Below are 7,483 nucleotides of genomic sequence, written 5' to 3'. Positions count from 1 at the left end.
TATGCTTACTAGTAAGTTTGGGGTTATTTTCGTTGTTGGTGTTTGTTTGTGTTTGGTTTTGCTTTTACTTCCTCAGACAAGGTCTCCTGTGTCCCAGACTAGCCTGGAACTTGCTATGTAGCCAAGAACAACCTTAGACTTCTGGCGGGCTGGATTGACAATCATGACCCACCATGTTTGGTCCCCAGCTTTACACAGGGCTGAGAATCAAAACCTAGGGCTCCCTTCATGTTAGACGTTCTAGTGTGCTTCCCTGTGATAATCTCCACAACCAAAAGCAACTTAGGGAGGAAAGAATTTCTTTGGCTTACAGTTCCAGGTCACAATGCATCATTGAGGGAAGTCAGGACAGGGACTCAGGCAGGGATGGAAGCCTAGCCATGGAGTGGCGCTGCACACTGTCTCCTTCACTGAGGCACGCTCAGCTAGCTGTCTCAGGCAGTCCAGGCACAACCTGCTGGGAAGTGCCGCCCACAGCGGGCTGGGCTCTCCCACGTCAACCCATCAATCAAGACAGTGTCTCCCAGATCTGGCCACAAGGTTGCGTTTGATCTCAGAGATTGCTCAAGGGTTCCTTCCTCCCAGGAGACTTTAGGTTTGTGTCAAGTTGACCACAAAAACTCGCCAGCATGCTAAGCGCACACTACCAATTCTGCTACGCCCCCCAACCCCTTTATTTTTATTTCTTAAAATAAATGTGTTTATTTCAATTTTCATTAAAAATCAAAGTCTGTGAGACATACACAAAATCTCCCATAGATTATAAGTATACAACTTGTTAAGTTCTTTCAAAGTGGATATATTCATGTAGATAGCTATTTGTGTTAAGGAAGAGGATTTATGAAAGTCTCCCCCCTTCCCACCTCCTTGTCCCCTGCCCCACCAGGGCCTCCTTGGGCTTATCCTCTCCAAAGGTGAGTCAGAACTGTGGTGCTATTTTGTTTGTGCCGCCAGCTTCATTCATTGCACCACCAACAAACATTACCACACAGAACCCTTCCCTCCGTCACTTAGAGATTCAGTTTACTTGGTTTTGAATTTTTTGTAAATACAACCACGTATGTATAGTTCGTGCTTGGCCTCCGTGACTCACTTTTATGCTTGTGGAAGTCGTGTTACCGGGCGCATCGGCAGCTTGTTTGCTTCCATTGTCATGGGGCATGCCATTCTGTTCCAGTGTTTATCTGTTCTCCTGTTGATGGACACGTGGGGAAGCCGCGGCTTCTCTGGGCATTGTCCTCTCCGTCTCTTGGCAGCTGGGTTTAAACCCAAGCGTGGAATCGCTGAGTCAGTCTGTAAGCATACTCTCTGCTTAGCAGACACCGCCAAACCTTAATATTTGTCTTTCAAAGTCTGGCCAGAATAGGTGTGGTGACTCAAGCCTGCCGCCCTGACACTTGGGAAGCTGAAGCAGGAGGATGGTGAGTTGAAGACCAGTTCGGTATACAAAATCAAAATGAACAAATGGAAAGAAAGAAAAATCCATCCAGAAGATTACAAAGGGTTTTGGGGGTAGAGGGACTTTGAGAGAAATGTAATAAATAATCAGAACTGTATGGGGGGGGAGGGAAGGAGAGGCCAGGGAGATCGGGCTCCAGGTGAGACTTACACACCTAGACTTATAGACGGGTGTAGCATGGAGAGAGTGTGGGCCCGGGGGACTGGGCATAGATGGCAATCCTTCTAGAACATTGTGTTGTGGGTAAACTTCTGGGTCTCTTCCTGGTGTTGGTTTTCATCAGTGAGAGTGGTTTGTCTCACAGTATAGAGAGTACATTAAAGAGTCCTGTCACGCGGAGACAGTGTGGCTGTCACTGCTGTTTTCTTTGGATCCCTGTTGGCACTCAGTCCCCATGGAGGAGACGGAGGGCTTTCATCCTAATCGCTGCACCACTGAGATTTCTGTCTGTGGGCACTAGAGAGAGCTGTCCATTTTGACGACAGTGTCAACGCTCTGAGCACCCGAGTCCCCACGCTTGCCCTGTCCCTTCCTGTTGCCCTCATGAAGTAGATGGCCAAAGGGGACCACTGTCTAAAACACAGATGTATATAGTGTCATGAGATCAAAACAAAATTTCCTGCTCATTCCTGCTATAATGAAGACAGTCTGGAATCTAGCCAGATTGTCTACCACTGACAAGCTGAAGTTCCTATTCTGACGTCACCTGGCTTAGTTCATATGCCCAACCGCCTTTCTAAGAAGATGGACTTCCTCTTTATATGAGACAGCCCCCACGGCCCAGCCTGACAATGGGAAGGCTTTATGGGAAGGAAAAGTCAGGAGTGGATTTTGATGTGTGACACACACACCACCCCCCCCCCCCCCCCCCGGCCCCAGTGCAAAGAATACCTCTAGTTCGGTGGACAACTTGGGTAAGGCACACTGGGGCTTGCTTGCCTTGAATAGCTGCCGTTTTCAGGTATTATTGGGCCCTTTGCAGTTGGGTTTGCTTAATACTCATCATCACCACCATTGTCACCACTGTCATCACTGCCATCATCATCGCCATCATCACAGCCATCGTCACCACCGTCATCATCACCATCATCACTACCATCATCATTGCCATCCACCACCACCATCATCACCGTCAGCCACTGCTTTGAACGAAGATGTTGAACACCTCCAGTGGCTAGGCTGGTTTCTAACTCACTAGCACAGAGGCCTTGTAAACCTCTCTAGCTTTCTCTCAGAACTTTAGAAGGCTAGAATGTGGGTTTTAAAACCAATGTGGTTGCAAAGACGGCTCTCTCCATCCTTGCTTGGTGCCTCAAAAGGGCCCCCCTTGCTTCCCAAAGTCCTGGCACAGCCAGCCAGAATACTATCATACAGTCAAAGACACGACTAAAAGCCGTCCTTGATTTCTTCCGCTTCATCCCACCTGTGTCTAAGAAGAGGCAAATGGCTGTAGGAAAAGAAATTACAGACCAGGCCATGGTGTGGCACACCTTTAATTCCAGCACTCAGGAAACAGATCAAGGTCAGCCTGATCTACAAAGAGAGTTCCAGACCAGCCAAGGCTACACAGAGAGACTCTGTTTCAAGAAGAAAACAAACCAACAAAAGTAAAAGACAACTGTGGAAACCATATTGTGAATAAAACCCACAATAAATGCTCAGATAAAACTCAATCTTTCTAAAGAGGCAGAGCTGGTATGCCAGCAGCCCTCTTGGAAATACCATGCATTAATGAATCTGAAGGTGTAGGTATAGGTCAGAAAGTTCAGTTTCCCAAATACTGAATATATATGAAAAAGAATAACTATAAAACTTGATGTGAACTATGCAGATTTTCATGTGAGAACGTAGTGCCATTTAAATGTATGAAAAAAAAACCCAAAAACTCATAGAAGTACCAGCAAAAACAATATGGCGCCTAGAAAGGTTGGACTTTGATAAGAAGATAGACCTAGGTGGAGTGCAGACGTCAGTGGGGGAAGGCTGGCCTTCGAGGAAGGAAGTGGGCCAGAAAGCACAGACCCCAGCAGAAGGCCACGGGCTAGCCCCCTTCAGGGAATGGGTGACAGGCCTGGTGTCTGGGAGCTGTCCCTCTCTCCCCACTTCCTCATCACAGCTCAGGCCAGAACACACACTACCGTCTGGAGGATGTGACACTTGCTTTGCTGGCCTCTCTGATTCCTCTTTCCTGTTTCCATCTCTCTTCCAGTGGGGCTAGCCCTAGGGCATTCTTGACACAGAGCGAGTCATAAATCCCTCGCCTCACTCCATCAAGGCCCGTCTCTCCAGCATCTCTCAGACTGTGTGGCTCTTCCTAGGAACTCTAGTATGGGGATGAACAAAATGACAAGAGCAGGAGACAGGGAGTGGGCAAGACTCCTCACTGGACCCGATGGCCTGGAACTCACTGCGTAGCCCTGACTGGCTCAAACTCTTAGCCACCCTCCTGTCTTGGAATTCCAAGTGCTGGGATGACAGGTCCGAGCTACCACACCCCTTGAACACAGAACCCAGTCACCAAGCTGTGTGTTAACGCTAGGAACTTTCAAGGTCAAAATCAGAGGGGTGAGGTACTATGTTTGCCAAACATAAGGCTCCCTCCACTTGGAGGGTCTTTTCTGGTCATTGCTCAGTGAGCACCCATCTTCCTAAAAGGCCTGGATGTCCATTTGTTAAAACTAATCCTCCTGCCCCCCTCCCCCGCACCAGTCTTCCTGTTCAGCCCTAAGTGAGGGGTGATGGCGCCACCTAGTGGAATACTCTCCCCTCATTGCACAGATCGATGTCCATCTCAATGGCTTGTTAAGGATGAGATAGAAAGAGAGCCTATTGTCCCTATTTGTCTCTCCTGGCTTACCCCACCCCACCCCTGATGGGGATCCCCTACCTGGAGAGGTTGTGGCGGTGCCATATTCTTCCACCAGGAGAAGTCCTTAGCCCTCAGTCAGTGGGTTAGGGTCTGGGTAGGTGGGTGGAAATCCTGCCCCAGGAGCTGATGGCCCAGCATAAGTTACATCAGGTCACTGGCGGCATTCTAAGAAGCAGTGAGCAGAGGAGGATGTTGAGAGGCCTCCCTGTTTTCTCTCAGGAGAACCTAAGTGTTAAGTGAGCAGTTGGGGAACGGAGGTATTCTATCTGTCACTAAAGACACAGAAAACACACCTGACCCACCATGTCTGCCACTGGGTTGCTGAGAACCAACTGGAAAAGAGCATTGATCTGAGTGGGCCAGTGGACTGGGATTACTGCTAGAATTTTCCAGTAAAGAAGACCCTTGGGCCTAAGGAGATCGTCGATAAAGTGCCTACCACGCCAGCATGAACGTATGAGTTTGGATCTTCAGTTCCCACAGAAAAAAACAGGTGTCATCATCGTCTGTAACCCCAGCGTGGGGGTGGGAGGTCGAGAGCAGCCGAGCCCTGAAGCTGACTGGTCAGCCTGTCTAGCTGAATCCACGAGGTAAAACAGTAAGACTTTTTATGTAGATAAAGAGAAAGCCCGGCCAGAGCACACTCGAGTGTGTCATACCCCAACACTCAAGGGATGTGACCTCCAGCTTCCTTGTGAGAGGAGGGAAAGGACGCCAAGAGCCACTGTGACTCAAGGATGGGGACATCGCTGAGACCTGCATTGTTAGGCAATTGGTACTGCAATGTGTGCTCACAAGAACTGCAATGGCCACATATGTCCCTGCGTGACAGAATTACACAGGAACACCAATGTGTATGTGATTTAATGGTGACACAGATGCCTGTAGGTGACATGTAACTAGTTCTGCATGGTTTTTTTCTTTTGAGGTGTTTTTTGTTTTGTTTTGTTTTGTTTTTTTTGAGTCAGGGTTTCTCTGTTACAGCCCTAGCTGCCCTGGAACTTGCTCTGTAGACCGGGCTGGCCTCACAGAGATCCGCCTGCCTCTGCCTCATGAGTGCTGGGATTAAAGACATGTACCACCACTGCCTGGCTGTTCTGCATGTTTTATTTGAAAGATCATTTCAATTTTTTTTCTTAAGTGGAGCGTGGCTCACAACCCAGAACTTTGCACATCTCTAAAAGAAAAGACCACAGTTAAATAAACAGGGAGGTGGCCCATTGTATTGATCTGTCCACACCCATCCGCCCATCCAGAAGCAAACCCTGTAACCAGAGGACTCACCAGGAAGGACACACCTTTGCCTCTCGGAAACTTACACACACAAGAGTGAGTGACCACAGCTTTAAACTGCAAATCAAGAGGTGGTTCTGTGTGACCACGCCTGTGTGTGTGCGCACACGGACAATATAGGCGTGAGTGGGCATGATAACACAGGCCCACTAGCCCTGTGTCCTGGCACAGAGCTCCAGGAGTCTCCCAGCAGCCACCCCGGTCACCTGCCTCCTCAGCCTGCCAGGGCCCAGGATGCCTGTTATGTGTCCCGTGCATGTCCTGAGGTAGCCCCACGCTGACTCTGGTCATTCAGAAACACTGCCCAAGTATACCAAAGACCCTTGTTCTTACGGTTCAGATGGCTTGTGATCTACCATCCCCTTGCAGACCAGAATCTGGACACACCTATGGAGGACTTTGTTTTTAATTTGGTCAATTGAGATGGTGCCACTGTGGGTGGCATCATCCCCTAGGCTGGGATCCTTGCCTTTAGGAAAAGGAGAAGTGAGCTGAGCATAAGTCTTCATTGCTCTCTGCTTCCCAGCTACAGCTGCAATGTGACCAGCTGCCCTTGCTCCCTGTGCTGTGACTTCCCCACCACAAGGTGTGGTAACCTTGAGCCATGAGCTGAAATCCACCTTTTCTCCCTCCGGTTGCTTTTGTCAGAGTGTTTTATTATCATGGCAACTGGAGAAGCAACTAACACAGCCTGACTACTTCTTTTTGTTTGTTTGTTTAAGGTAGGGTTTTGTGAAGCCCAGTGATGTAGGAGGGTCTTCTTTTTTGTGTTTATTTCATTGGTTAATAAAGAAACTGCCTTGGCCCATTTGATAGGCCAGCCCTTAGGTGGGTGGAGTAGACAGAACAGCATGCTGGGAAGAAGGAAAGTGAGTTAGTTGCCATGCCTCTCCTCTCCAGGTCAGATGTCATGGAGCCAGCCACCAGGTCAGACATGCTGAATCTTTCCTGGTAACACACCACCTCGTGGTGCTACACAGATGATTAGAAATGGGTTAAGCAAGATATGAGAGTTAGCCAAGAAGAGGCTAGAGCTAATGGGCCAAGCAGTGTTTAAAAGAATACAGTTTCTGTGTAATTATTTTGGGTAAAGCTAGCCGGTGGTCAGGAGCAGGGTGGCGGGAATTGGCCTACAGTTCCATCTATAGCCTAGGCTAACCCCAAATGCACCATGTAGCTGAGGATGATCTTGAACTCCCGATCCTCCTGCCTTTATCTTCTAAGTTCTGGCATTTCAGGTATATGCCACCATGCCAGATGCCAGGTTTGATGTCAGTGCAATGCTGAGGATTGAACCCGTTGTTTTGTGCATGCGAGACAAGGATTCTACCATCTGAGCTCCATCCCTGACTCCTAACCATCTCCCCAAGGTTCCAGCTCTTCATCACATTCCCAGGCCACACCTGCATTTCAGTCATGGAATAGCTGGAATGTGTCTCCCAAATCTGTGTTGAAAACTTAATCCCTGGGGCAGCAGTGTATATATATATGACTTAGGTATATGTCTGTGGTGTGTGTGTGTTTGTGTGTGTATATATATATATATATGTGTGTGTGTGTGTGTGTGTGTGTATGACTTAGGTATATGTCTGTGGTGTGTGTGTGTGTATATATATATATGTGTGTGTGTATATATATGACTTAGGTATATGTCTGTGGTGTGTGTGTGTATATATATATGACTTAGGTATATGTCTGTGGTGTGTATGTTTGTGTATATATATGTGTGTGTGTGTATATATATATGACTTAGGTATATGTCTGTGGTGTGTATGTTTGTGTATATATATGTGTGTGTGTGTATATATATATATGACTTAGGTATATATCTGTGGTGTGTCTGTGTGTTTGTGTATATATAT

The sequence above is a fragment of the Microtus ochrogaster genome, unplaced genomic scaffold (genome assembly GCF_000317375.1).
Source record: "Microtus ochrogaster isolate Prairie Vole_2 unplaced genomic scaffold, MicOch1.0 UNK10, whole genome shotgun sequence".
NCBI lineage: Eukaryota > Metazoa > Chordata > Mammalia > Rodentia > Cricetidae > Microtus > Microtus ochrogaster.
This window is presented reverse-complemented; position numbering follows the sequence as displayed.